Source organism: Urocampus carinirostris, unplaced genomic scaffold (assembly GCF_059441175.1).
Source record: "Urocampus carinirostris isolate Australia breed hairy pipefish unplaced genomic scaffold, RoL_Ucar_1.0 HiC_scaffold_36, whole genome shotgun sequence".
NCBI lineage: Eukaryota > Metazoa > Chordata > Actinopteri > Syngnathiformes > Syngnathidae > Urocampus > Urocampus carinirostris.
In genome coordinates this window covers 67,501-82,500 of record NW_028283143.1, presented here as the reverse complement: position 1 = coordinate 82,500, position 15,000 = coordinate 67,501, and the positions used below count along the sequence as shown (strand labels likewise).

At 54.6% G+C, this 15,000-nt stretch overlaps 1 non-coding gene across 1 annotated transcript; it reads left to right on the top strand.

Moving 5' to 3' along the window:
* Positions 1–12,431: 12,431 nt before the first annotated feature.
* Positions 12,432–14,418, top strand: LOC148345646 (18S ribosomal RNA). Its single transcript, XR_015848552.1, has one exon. It is a non-coding gene; the product is annotated as an 18S ribosomal RNA (ribosomal RNA).
* The last annotated feature ends 582 nt before the right edge of the window (positions 14,419–15,000 follow it).

The window sequence follows — 15,000 nt, the reverse complement described above, 5'->3', positions numbered from 1 at the left end:
TAATACGCGCGCATATCCCCAAACACCGGCCCGATAATACGCGCACAATTCCCCAAACACCGGCCCGATAATACGCGCGCAATTCCCCAAACACCGGCCCGATAATACGCGCGCAAATCCCCAAACACCGGCCCGATAATACGCGCACAATTCCCCAAACACCGGCCCGATAATACGCGCGCAATTCCCCAAACACCGGCCCGATAATACGCGCGCAATTCCCCAAACACCGGCCCGGATTTCAGCCACTATTGGAGGGCACAAGTCCCCCAACACTAGCCCAGTTCTCAGCCACTAGTGGCGGGCACAATTCCCCAAACACCGGCCCGATAATACGCGCGCATATCCCCAAACACCGGCCCGATAAAACGCGCACAATTCCCCAAACACCGGCGCGGATTTCAGCCACTATTGGCGGGCACAAGTCCCCCAACACTAGCCCGGGATTCAGCCACTAGTGGCGGGCACGATTCCCCAAACACCGGTCCGATAATACGCGCGCATATCCCCAAACACCGGCCCGATAATACGCGCACAATTCCCCAAACACCGGCCCGATAATACGCGCGCAATTCCCCAAACACCGGTCCGATAATACGCGCGCATATCCCCAAACACCGGCCCGATAATACGCGCACAATTCCCCAAACACCGGCCCGGATTTCAGCCACTAGTGGCGGGCACAAGTCCCCCAACACTAGCCCGGGATTCAGCCACTAGTGGCGGGCACAATTCCCCAAACACCGGTCCGATAATACGCGCGCATATCCCCAAACACCGGCCCGATAATACGCGCGCATATCCCCAAACACCGGCCCGGATTTCAGCCACTAGTGGCGGGCACAAGTCCCCCAACACTAGCCAAGTTCTCAGCCACTAGTGGCGGGCACAATTCCCCAAACACCGGTCCGATAATACGCGCGCATATCCCCAAACACCGGCCCGATAATACGCGCACAATTCCCCAAACACCGGCGCGGATTTCAGCCACTATTGGAGGGCACAAGTCCCCCAACACTAGCCCAGTTCTCAGCCACTAGTGGCGGGCACAATTCCCCAAACACCGGTCCGATAATACGCGCGCATATCCCCAAACACCGGCCCGATAATACGCGCACAATTCCCCAAACACCGGCGCGGATTTCAGCCACTATTGGCGGGCACAAGTCCCCCAACACTAGCCCGGGATTCAGCCACTAGTGGCGGGCACGATTCCCCAAACACCGGTCCGATAATACGCGCGCATATCCCCAAACACCGGCCCGATAATACGCGCACAATTCCCCAAACACCGGCGCGGATTTCAGCCACTATTGGCGGGCACAAGTCCCCCAACACTAGCCCGGGATTCAGCCACTAGTGGCGGGCACGATTCCCCAAACACCGGTCCGATAATACGCGCGCATATCCCCAAACACCGGCCCGATAATACGCGCACAATTCCCCAAACACCGGCGCGGATTTCAGCCACTATTGGCGGGCACAAGTCCCCCAACACTAGCCCGGGATTCAGCCACTAGTGGCGGGCACGATTCCCCAAACACCGGCCCGATAATACGCGCGCATATCCCCAAACACCGGCCCGATAATACGCGCACAATTCCCCAAACACCGGCCCGATAATACGCGCGCAATTCCCCAAACACCGGCCCGATAATACGCGCGCAAATCCCCAAACACCGGCCCGATAATACGCGCACAATTCCCCAAACACCGGCGCGGATTTCAGCCACTATTGGCGGGCACAAGTCCCCCAACACTAGCCCGGGATTCAGCCACTAGTGGCGGGCACGATTCCCCAAACACCGGTCCGATAATACGCGTGCATATCCCCAAACACCGGCCCGATAATACGCGCACAATTCCCCAAACACCGGCACGGATTTCAGCCACTATTGGCGGGCACAAGTCCCCCAACACTAGCCCGGGATTCAGCCACTAGTGGCGGGCACGATTCCCCAAACACCGGTCCGATAATACGCGCGCATATCCCCAAACACCGGCCCGATAATACGCGCACAATTCCCCAAACACCGGCGCGGATTTCAGCCACTATTGGCGGGCACAAGTCCCCCAACACTAGCCCGGGATTCAGCCACTAGTGGCGGGCACGATTCCCCAAACACCGGCCCGATAATACGCGCGCATATCCCCAAACACCGGCCCGATAATACGCGCACAATTCCCCAAACACCGGCCCGATAATACGCGCGCAATTCCCCAAACACCGGCCCGATAATACGCGCGCAAATCGCCAAACACCGGCCCGATAATACGCGCACAATTCCCCAAACACCGGCCCGATAATACGCGCGCAATTCCCCAAACACCGGCCCGATAATACGCGCGCAATTCCCCAAACACCGGCCCGGATTTCAGCCACTATTGGAGGGCACAAGTCCCCCAACACTAGCCCAGTTCTCAGCCACTAGTGGCGGGCACAATTCCCCAAACACCGGCCCGATAATACGCGCGCATATCCCCAAACACCGGCCCGATAAAACGCGCACAATTCCCCAAACACCGGCGCGGATTTCAGCCACTATTGGCGGGCACAAGTCCCCCAACACTAGCCCGGGATTCAGCCACTAGTGGCGGGCACGATTCCCCAAACACCGGTCCGATAATACGCGCGCATATCCCCAAACACCGGCCCGATAATACGCGCACAATTCCCCAAACACCGGCCCGATAATACGCGCGCAATTCCCCAAACACCGGTCCGATAATACGCGCGCATATCCCCAAACACCGGCCCGATAATACGCGCACAATTCCCCAAACACCGGCCCGGATTTCAGCCACTAGTGGCGGGCACAAGTCCCCAAACACTAGCCAAGTTCTCAGCCACTATTGGCGGGCACAAGTCCCCCAACACTAGCCAAGTTCTCAGCCACTAGTGGCGGGCACAATTCCCCAAACACCGGTCCGATAATACGCGCGCATATCCCCAAACACCGGCCCGATAATACGCGCACAATTCCCCAAACACCGGCGCGGATTTCAGCCACTATTGGCGGGCACAAGTCCCCCAACACTAGCCCGGGATTCAGCCACTAGTGGCGGGCACGATTCCCCAAACACCGGTCCGATAATACGCGCGCATATCCCCAAACACCGGCCCGATAATACGCGCACAATTCCCCAAACACCGGCGCGGATTTCAGCCACTATTGGCGGGCACAAGTCCCCAAACACTAGCCAAGTTCTCAGCCACTAGTGGCGGGCACAATTCCCCAAACACCGGTCCGATAATACGCGCGCATATCCCCAAACACCGGCCCGATAATACGCGCACAATTCCCCAAACACCGGCGCGGATTTCAGCCACTATTGGCGGGCACAAGTCCCCCAACACTAGCCCGGGATTCAGCCACTAGTGGCGGGCACGATTCCCCAAACACCGGCCCGATAATACGCGCGCAATTCCCCAAACACCGGTCCGATAATACGCGCGCATATCCCCAAACACCGGCCCGATAATACGCGCACAATTCCCCAAACACCGGCGCGGATTTCAGCCACTATTGGCGGGCACAAGTCCCCCAACACTAGCCCGGGATTCAGCCACTAGTGGCGGGCACGATTCCCCAAACACCGGTCCGATAATACGCGCGCATATCCCCAAACACCGGCCCGATAATACGCGCACAATTCCCCAAACACCGGCCCGATAATACGCGCGCAATTCCCCAAACACCGGTCCGATAATACGCGCGCATATCCCCAAACACCGGCCCGATAATACGCGCACAATTCCCCAAACACCGGCCCGGATTTCAGCCACTAGTGGCGGGCACAAGTCCCCAAACACTAGCCAAGTTCTCAGCCACTAGTGGCGGGCACAATTCCCCAAACACCGGCCCGATAATACGCGCGCAAATCCCCAAACACCGGCCCGATAATACGCGCACAATTCCCCAAACACCGGCCCGATAATACGCGCGCAATTCCCCAAACACCGGCGCGGATTTCAGCCACTATTGGCGGGCACAAGTCCCCCAACACTAGCCCGGGATTCAGCCACTAGTGGCGGGCACGATTCCCCAAACACCGGCCCGATAATACGCGCGCATATCCCCAAACACCGGCCCGATAATACGCGCACAATTCCCCAAACACCGGCCCGATAATACGCGCGCAATTCCCCAAACACCGGCCCGATAATACGCGCGCAAATCCCCAAACACCGGCCCGATAATACGCGCACAATTCCCCAAACACCGGTCCGATAATACGCGCGCATATCCCCAAACACCGGCCCGATAATACGCGCACAATTCCCCAAACACCGGCGCGGATTTCAGCCACTATTGGCGGGCACAAGTCCCCCAACACTAGCCCGGGATTCAGCCACTAGTGGCGGGCACGATTCCCCAAACACCGGTCCGATAATACGCGCGCATATCCCCAAACACCGGCCCGATAATACGCGCACAATTCCCCAAACACCGGCGCGGATTTCAGCCACTATTGGCGGGCACAAGTCCCCCAACACTAGCCCGGGATTCAGCCACTAGTGGCGGGCACGATTCCCCAAACACCGGCCCGATAATACGCGCGCAATTCCCCAAACACCGGCCCGATAATACGCGCACATTTCCCCAAACACCGGCGCGGATTTCAGCCACTATTGGCGGGCACAAGTCCCCCAACACTAGCCCGGGATTCAGCCACTATTGGCGGGCACAAGTCCCCCAACACTAGCCCGGGATTCAGCCACTAGTGGCGGGCACGATTCCCCAAACACCGGCCCGGCGCTGAGTATATGGCCTCCGAAAGGCCCATACATTCAGACGGGTCCATGTATTTTCAACGACAGCAGCAGTACCGCCAAAATCCATGCAGCGGCGCTGGATTTATGGCCTCCGAAAGGCCCATTCATTCAGACGGGTCCATGTATTTTCAGCGACAGCCGCAGTACCGCCAAAATCCATGCAGAGGCGCTGAGTTTATGGCCTCCGAAAGGCCCATTCATTCAGACGGGTCCATGTATTTTCAGCGACAGCAGCAGTACCGCCAAAATCCATGCAGCGGCGCTGTATTTATGGCCTCCGAAAGGCCCATTCATTACCAACGGGGCTGCAGTAGCATCCCGCGGCCACGCAGGGGCAGATATTGTGAGGGAATTACATGGTAGTGGACGGAGCGCCCATGCATTTCCAATGGGAGTGCAGTACCTCAAAAATCCGCTCCAAGCCACCGAACTTGAGGGCCCGACGTTCCCTCAACACTAGCCCAGTGCAATCGACATTTCGTTCTGTGTACATTGTTACACAGAATGACAATACAAGGGAATTATTATTATTATTATTATTGTTATGTATTCAGCCACTAGTGGCGGGCACAATACCCCAAACACTGGCCCGGCGCTGGCTGAGTTTATGGCCTCTGAAAGGCCCATACATTCAGACGGGTCCATGTATTTTCAGTTTTCCGTAGCAGGTGTGATTGTTTGTTTAATTAGGTAGTTTGTGTTGGTGACGGTGTTCCTAACTGTGGTGGCTTGTTTGTAGAATGTGGGGCCCTGCGTTTGTGTTATGTTGATTTCTGGTAATTTACTTTTTACTAAGTAGTCTTTCAGGTTTTTGTTTCTTTTAAAGGCTGAGATGATTTTGTAATCTTGGATTATGCTTGTGTTCTGTAGTGTCTGATTTATATTTTGTCCATTCATTCAGACGGGTCCATGTATTTTCAGCGACAGCCGCAGTACCGCCAAAATCCATGCAGCGGCGCTGGATTTATGGCCTCCGAAAGGCCCATTCATTCAGACGGGTCCATGTATTTTCAGCGACAGCCGCAGTACCGCCAAAATCCATGCAGAGGCGCTGAGTTTATGGCCTCCGAAAGGCCCATTCATTCAGACGGGTCCATGTATTTTCAGCGACAGCAGCAGTACCGCCAAAATCCATGCAGCGGCGCTGTATTTATGGCCTCCGAAAGGCCCATTCATTACCAACGGGGCTGCAGTAGCATCCCGCGGCCACGCAGGGGCAGATATTGTGAGGGAATTACATGGTAGTGGACGGAGCGCCCATGCATTTCCAATGGGAGTGCAGTACCTCAAAAATCCGCTCCAAGCCACCGAACTTGAGGGCCCGACGTTCCCTCAACACTAGCCCAGTGCAATCGACATTTCGTTCTGTGTACATTGTTACACAGAATGACAATACAAGGGAATTATTATTATTATTATTATTGTTATGTATTCAGCCACTAGTGGCGGGCACAATACCCCAAACACTGGCCCGGCGCTGGCTGAGTTTATGGCCTCTGAAAGGCCCATACATTCAGACGGGTCCATGTATTTTCAGTTTTCCGTAGCAGGTGTGATTGTTTGTTTAATTAGGTAGTTTGTGTTGGTGACGGTGTTCCTAACTGTGGTGGCTTGTTTGTAGAATGTGGGGCCCTGCGTTTGTGTTATGTTGATTTCTGGTAATTTACTTTTTACTAAGTAGTCTTTCAGGTTTTTGTTTCTTTTAAAGGCTGAGATGATTTTGTAATCTTGGATTATGCTTGTGTTCTGTAGTGTCTGATTTATATTTTGTCCATTCATTCAGACGGGTCCATGTATTTTCAGCGACAGCCGCAGTACCGCCAAAATCCATGCAGCGGCGCTGGATTTATGGCCTCCGAAAGGCCCATTCATTCAGACGGGTCCATGTATTTTCAGCGACAGCCGCAGTACCGCCAAAATCCATGCAGAGGCGCTGAGTTTATGGCCTCCGAAAGGCCCATTCATTCAGACGGGTCCATGTATTTTCAGCGACAGCAGCAGTACCGCCAAAATCCATGCAGCGGCGCTGTATTTATGGCCTCCGAAAGGCCCATTCATTACCAACGGGGCTGCAGTAGCATCCCGCGGCCACGCAGGGGCAGATATTGTGAGGGAATTACATGGTAGTGGACGGAGCGCCCATGCATTTCCAATGGGAGTGCAGTACCTCAAAAATCCGCTCCAAGCCACCGAACTTGAGGGCCCGACGTTCCCTCAACACTAGCCCAGTGCAATCGACATTTCGTTCTGTGTACATTGTTACACAGAATGACAATACAAGGGAATTATTATTATTATTATTATTATTATGTATTCAGCCACTAGTGGCGGGCACAATACCCCAAACACTGGCCCGGCGCTGGCTGAGTTTATGGCCTCCGAAAGGCCCATACATTCAGACGGGTCCATGTATTTTCAGTTTTCCGTAGCAGGTGTGATTGTTTGTTTAATTAGGTAGTTTGTGTTGGTGACGGTGTTCCTAACTGTGGTGGCTTGTTTGTAGAATGTGGGGCCCTGCGTTTGTGTTATGTTGATTTCTGGTAATTTACTTTTTACTAAGTAGTCTTTCAGGTTTTTGTTTCTTTTAAAGGCTGAGATGATTTTGTAATCTTGGATTATGCTTGTGTTCTGTAGTGTCTGATTTATATTTTGTCCATTCATTCAGACGGGTCCATGTATTTTCAGCGACAGCCGCAGTACCGCCAAAATCCATGCAGCGGCGCTGAGTTTATGGCCTCCGAAAGGCCCATTCATTCAGACGGGTCCATGTATTTTCAGCGACAGCCGCAGTACCGCCAAAATCCATGCAGCGGCGCTGGGTTTATGGAATCCGAAAGGCCCATTCATTCAGACGGGTCCATGTATTTTCAACGACAGCCGCAGTACCGCCAAAATCCATGCAGCGGCGCTGTATTTATGGCCTCCGAAAGGCCCATTCATTCCCAACGGGGCAGCAGTAGCATCGCGCGGCCACGCGGGGGCAGATATTGTGAGGGAATTACATTGTAGTGGACGGAGCGCCCATGCATTTCCAATGGGAGTGCAGTACCTCAAAAATCCGCTCCAAGCCACCGAACTTGAGGGCCCGACGTTCCCTCAACACTAGCCCAGTGCAATCGACATTTCGTTCTGTGTACATTGTTACACAGAATGACAATACAAGGGAATTATTATTATTATTATTATTATTATGTATTCAGCCACTAGTGGCGGGCACAATACCCCAAACACTGGCCCGGCGCTGGCTGAGTTTATGGCCTCCGAAAGGCCCATACATTCAGACGGGTCCATGTATTTTCAGTTTTCCGTAGCAGGTGTGATTGTTTGTTTAATTAGGTAGTTTGTGTGGGTGACGGTGTTCCTAACTGTGGTGGCTTGTTTGTAGAATGTGGGGCCCTGCGTTTGTGTTATGTTGATTTCTGGTAATTTACTTTTTACTAAGTAGTCTTTCAGGTTTTTGTTTCTTTTAAAGGCTGAGATGATTTTGTAATCTTGGATTATGCTTGTGTTCTGTAGTGTCTGATTTATATTTTGTCCATTCATTCAGACGGGTCCATGTATTTTCAGCGACAGCCGCAGTACCGCCAAAATCCATGCAGCGGCGCTGGATTTATGGCCTCCGAAAGGCCCATTCATTCAGACGGGTCCATGTATTTTCAGCGACAGCCGCAGTACCGCCAAAATCCATGCAGAGGCGCTGAGTTTATGGCCTCCGAAAGGCCCATTCATTCAGACGGGTCCATGTATTTTCAGCGACAGCAGCAGTACCGCCAAAATCCATGCAGCGGCGCTGTATTTATGGCCTCCGAAAGGCCCATTCATTACCAACGGGGCTGCAGTAGCATCCCGCGGCCACGCAGGGGCAGATATTGTGAGGGAATTACATGGTAGTGGACGGAGCGCCCATGCATTTCCAATGGGAGTGCAGTACCTCAAAAATCCGCTCCAAGCCACCGAACTTGAGGGCCCGACGTTCCCTCAACACTAGCCCAGTGCAATCGACATTTCGTTCTGTGTACATTGTTACACAGAATGACAATACAAGGGAATTATTATTATTATTATTATTATTATGTATTCAGCCACTAGTGGCGGGCACAATACCCCAAACACTGGCCCGGCGCTGGCTGAGTTTATGGCCTCCGAAAGGCCCATACATTCAGACGGGTCCATGTATTTTCAGTTTTCCGTAGCAGGTGTGATTGTTTGTTTAATTAGGTAGTTTGTGTGGGTGACGGTGTTCCTAACTGTGGTGGCTTGTTTGTAGAATGTGGGGCCCTGCGTTTGTGTTATGTTGATTTCTGGTAATTTACTTTTTACTAAGTAGTCTTTCAGGTTTTTGTTTCTTTTAAAGGCTGAGATGATTTTGTAATCTTGGATTATGCTTGTGTTCTGTAGTGTCTGATTTATATTTTGTCCATTCATTCAGACGGGTCCATGTATTTTCAGCGACAGCCGCAGTACCGCCAAAATCCATGCAGCGGCGCTGAGTTTATGGCCTCCGAAAGGCCCATTCATTCAGACGGGTCCATGTATTTTCAGCGACAGCCGCAGTACCGCCAAAATCCATGCAGCGGCGCTGGGTTTATGGAATCCGAAAGGCCCATTCATTCAGACGGGTCCATGTATTTTCAACGACAGCCGCAGTACCGCCAAAATCCATGCAGCGGCGCTGTATTTATGGCCTCCGAAAGGCCCATTCATTCCCAACGGGGCAGCAGTAGCATCGCGCGGCCACGCGGGGGCAGATATTGTGAGGGAATTACATTGTAGTGGACGGAGCGCCCATGCATTTCCAATGGGAGTGCAGTACCTCAAAAATCCGCTCCAAGCCACCGAACTTGAGGGCCCGACGTTCCCTCAACACTAGCCCAGTGCAATCGACATTTCGTTCTGTGTACATTGTTACACAGAATGACAATACAAGGGAATTATTATTATTATTATTATTATTATGTATTCAGCCACTAGTGGCGGGCACAATACCCCAAACACTGGCCCGGCGCTGACTGAGTTAATGGCCTCCGAAAGTCCCATACATTCAGATGGGTCCATGTATTTTCAGTTTTCCGTAGCAGGTGTGATTGTTTGTTTAATTAGGTAGTTTGTGTGGGTGACGGTGTTCCTAACTGTGGTGGCTTGTTTGTAGAATGTGGGGCCCTGCGTTTGTGTTATGTTGATTTCTGGTAATTTACTTTTTACTAAGTAGTCTTTCAGGTTTTTGTTTCTTTTAAAGGCTGAGATGATTTTGTAATCTTGGATTATGCTTGTGTTCTGTAGTGTCTGATTTATATTTTGTCCATTCATTCAGACGGGTCCATGTATTTTCAGCGACAGCCGCAGTACCGCCAAAATCCATGCAGCGGCGCTGGATTTATGGCCTCCGAAAGGCCCATTCATTCAGACGGGTCCATGTATTTTCAGCGACAGCCGCAGTACCGCCAAAATCCATGCAGAGGCGCTGAGTTTATGGCCTCCGAAAGGCCCATTCATTCAGACGGGTCCATGTATTTTCAGCGACAGCAGCAGTACCGCCAAAATCCATGCAGCGGCGCTGTATTTATGGCCTCCGAAAGGCCCATTCATTACCAACGGGGCTGCAGTAGCATCCCGCGGCCACGCAGGGGCAGATATTGTGAGGGAATTACATGGTAGTGGACGGAGCGCCCATGCATTTCCAATGGGAGTGCAGTACCTCAAAAATCCGCTCCAAGCCACCGAACTTGAGGGCCCGACGTTCCCTCAACACTAGCCCAGTGCAATCGACATTTCGTTCTGTGTACATTGTTACACAGAATGACAATACAAGGGAATTATTATTATTATTATTATTATTATGTATTCAGCCACTAGTGGCGGGCACAATACCCCAAACACTGGCCCGGCGCTGGCTGAGTTTATGGCCTCCGAAAGGCCCATACATTCAGACGGGTCCATGTATTTTCAGTTTTCCGTAGCAGGTGTGATTGTTTGTTTAATTAGGTAGTTTGTGTGGGTGACGGTGTTCCTAACTGTGGTGGCTTGTTTGTAGAATGTGGGGCCCTGCGTTTGTGTTATGTTGATTTCTGGTAATTTACTTTTTACTAAGTAGTCTTTCAGGTTTTTGTTTCTTTTAAAGGCTGAGATGATTTTGTAATCTTGGATTATGCTTGTGTTCTGTAGTGTCTGATTTATATTTTGTCCATTCATTCAGACGGGTCCATGTATTTTCAGCGACAGCCGCAGTACCGCCAAAATCCATGCAGCGGCGCTGAGTTTATGGCCTCCGAAAGGCCCATTCATTCAGACGGGTCCATGTATTTTCAGCGACAGCCGCAGTACCGCCAAAATCCATGCAGCGGCGCTGGGTTTATGGAATCCGAAAGGCCCATTCATTCAGACGGGTCCATGTATTTTCAACGACAGCCGCAGTACCGCCAAAATCCATGCAGCGGCGCTGTATTTATGGCCTCCGAAAGGCCCATTCATTCCCAACGGGGCAGCAGTAGCATCGCGCGGCCACGCGGGGGCAGATATTGTGAGGGAATTACATTGTAGTGGACGGAGCGCCCATGTATTCCTATGGCCAATGCATTTCCAATGGGAGTGCAGTACCTCAAAAATCCGCTAGAGGGCCCCGAACTTGAGGGCCCGGCGTTCCCTCAAGTGCCGATTTTATACCCCCTTCTCCAGCCGACAGCCAGAATTATATTAGGGACTCGCAATTTTGAGAGGTGAGCACCAGGGCTAATCAGCGGCCACCCGTGACCATTGAGTCCGACAGAGCAGAGGCTAGGGGCGGCCTCGCATCTCGCAATTACCGAGGGAAGATGCCGGTTCTCGAAAAATTTCTAAGTTTTTCAAATTTTAAAGTATTGAAGTATTTAGGGCGCTTCCCGCGGCCCTGGCTTTTGCATGTACCCCTCTAAGCTCCGGTTCTCGAAAAATGTCTAAGTTTTTCAAACTTTAAAGTATTGAAGCCGGACTTCCGCGGAGGCTGACAGGGGGCCTCCATCGAAGCACCCTTCACCCCCGGGTGAGCCGGCGTCGGCCCACGGGCCTGCCGGTTCCCCAACTGAGCGATTGGCACACGAGACCCGCCTCGGAGGGCCCACGTCGGCCGGCGCAAGCCGGTGTTCGGGCGTGCGGCTCCTCCGGCTTTGCGGGTCAAGCTCCAGCGCCGAGGATACTAGGCAAACGTTGGGCCCCCCCGAGCCGAGTGGATACCCGCCTCAGAAAGAGCTGGGGCGGTACGTACGGACGGCCTCACTAAGAGGGAACGGAAGCTACTAAAGCACACGTATAACTGTCCGATGTGCGAACGAAAGTGAGGCCGGACGAATCCGATACGAGTTACGAGTGAGGCGGGATCCACGGCTGGCACTCGCGGGGCCCTCTTGCGAAACCATGCCTCGGCGTGAACCTTTTGGCGGCAGAACCAAGACGAACCGAGGTCGAGCTTCCGTCTCGAGCCACACCCAGACGTCCGACCGTCGCGGAGCCCGACGCCACGCGTGCTAGGGCTCCGCGCGAAACATCGTTTCACGACACCCGCTCGTCAGCCCGTCCGAACGTATACGAGTGTCGCGCGGCCCCCCGGGCCCGGCTGTAGCCACAGCCTCGTCCCGGACCAGGGCCGCACCGCCACCAGCAGCGCCCCCCCGGCGGCAGACGCACTCTGGTTGATCCTGCCAGTAGCATATGCTTGTTTTCAAGATTAAGCCATGCATGTCTAAGTACGAATGGCCAGTACAGTGAAACTGCGAACGGCTCATTAAATCAGTTATGGTTCCTTTGATCGCTCCACCGTTACTTGGATAACTGTGGCAAATCCAGAGCTAATACATGCAAACGAGCGCCGACTCGCGGGCGGGGCTCCGGCCTCGCCCCGGGGACGCGTGCATTTATCAGACACAAAAACCCACGCGGTGTCCGGCGGGCGGGGGCTCAGCCGTCGCGCGCGTCCCCCGCGTCCGGCCTCCGCCTCTCCGGGCGGGGGCGTAAGCGGCGCGGGCGGCTCCGCGCGCGCCGGTCCTCGTTCCGCCGGCCCGGCCCCCCCTTTGTGTTGACTCAGGATAACCTCGTGCCGATCGCTCGCCCACCCGAGGCGGCGACGACTCATTCGAATGTCTGCCCTATCAACTTTCGATGGTAGACTCTGCGCCTACCATGGTGACCACGGGTAACGGGGAATCAGGGTTCGATTCCGGAGAGGGAGCATGAGAAACGGCTACCACATCCAAGGAAGGCAGCAGGCGCGCAAATTACCCACTCCCGACACGGGGAGGTAGTGACGAAAAATAACAATACGGGACTCGTTCGAGTCTCCGTAATTGGAATGAGCCGAACACAAACCCATCGGCCAGCATCCATTGGAGGGCAAGTCTGGTGCCAGCAGCCGCGGTAATTCCAGCTCCAATAGCGTATTTTAAAGTTGCTGCAGTTAAAAAGCTCCTAGTTGGACCCCGGGACGCGAGCTGACGGTCCGCCGCGAGGCGTGCATCCGTCTGTCCCAGCCCCTGCCTCTCGGCAAAAGCCCCCGTGATGCCCTTCGCTGGGTGTCACTCGCGGGGCCCGAAGCGTTTACTTTGAGGAAATTAGAGTGTTCAAAGCAGGCCACACGGCCGCCCCTGCATATCGCAGCTGGGAATAATGGAATAGGACTCCGGTTCTATTTTGTGGGTTGTCATGAACTGGGGCCATGATTAAGAGGGACGGCCGGGGGCATTCGTACTGCGCCGCTAGAGGTGAAATTCTTGGACCGGCGCAAGACGGACGAGAGCGAAAGCATTTGCCAAGAATGTTTTCATTAATCAAGAACGAAAGTCGGAGGTTCGAAGACGATCAGATACCGTCCTAGTTCCGACCATAAACGATGCCGACTCGCGATCCGGCGGCGTTATTCCCATGACCCGCCGAGCAGCACCCGGGAAACCGACCAAGTGTCTGGGTTCCGGGGGGAGTATTGTTGCAAAGCTGAAACTTAAAGGAATTGACGGAAGGGCACCACCAGGAGTGGAGCATGCGGCTTAATTTGACTCAACACGGGAAACCTCACCCGGCCCGGACACGGAAAGGATTGACAGATTGAAGGCTCTTTCTCGATACCGTGGGTGGTGGTGCATGGCCGTTCGTAGTTGGTGGAGCGATTTGTCTGGTTAATTCCGATAACGAACGAGACTCAAACATACTAAATAGTACCGCGGCCCCCCGCGCGGTCGGCGGCAGAAAACTTCTTAGAGGGACAAGTGGCTCTCAGCCACACGAGAATGAGCAATAACAGGTCTGTGATGCCCTTAGATGTCCGGGGCTGCACGCGCGCCACACTGAGCGTATAAGCGCGTCGTCTATCCCCGCGCCGGCAGGCGCGGGTAATCCTATGAACCCCGCTCGTGACAGGGCCTGGGGATTGCAATTATTTCCCACCAACGAGGAATTCCCAGTAAGCGCGGGTCATTAGCCTGCGTTGATTAAGTCCCTGCCCTTTGTACACACCGCCCGTCGCTACTACCGATCGGATGGCTTAGTGAGGTCCTCGGATAGTCCCCGCCGGGGCCGGCCCCGGCTCCGGCGGTGTGCCAGAAGACGGTCGAACTTGACTATCTAGAGGAAGTAAAAGTCGTAACAAGGTTTCTGTAGGTGAACCTGCAGAAGGATCATTAACGTACGAGCGGCAGCAGATCCGCCTCGGTACACCCCCGACGAGCCAGACGCCGAGGGCGGCGGGTCGTCGCAGGCGGAGGAAGAGGGTAGACCGGGACGGGACGGGACGGGGGGCGCGGCGCGGGTCACTCCCGGGCCGCGCGTCGGAGCGAGTTCGGCGGGCGCCACGCGGCGCGGCGCGACGCGAGAAAAGGCGGCGGGCGATGTCGCGCTACCTCCGTGCGAGCGGGGTAGCGCGCTCGTCCGACGACCCCAGTAGCGCGGCGCGGCGCGACGACAGGCGACCGCCAGCGACGGGCGAAAGGCGGCGGCCGTGCGCGGGACCCCCGTAACCGGGGAATCCCCCTATGCCGACGACCCTAGCTCGGCGCGGTTCTCGCGCTTCCGGCGCGCGCTTCCTGGGCGGCACTCGCCTCGACGACCTCCCGTCCTTTAAAGGTAACGGTTCGGGCCGGCGCCCCGGCGTCCGTCCGCCCGTCGGTGTCGCGTGTCCGTGCGGCGCGGGGCTGCTCTCGGCGAGGGTCGCCGAGCAAGCGGATCCCCGCACGGATCACAACGGCCGTATGGCGGCGGCGTCGGGA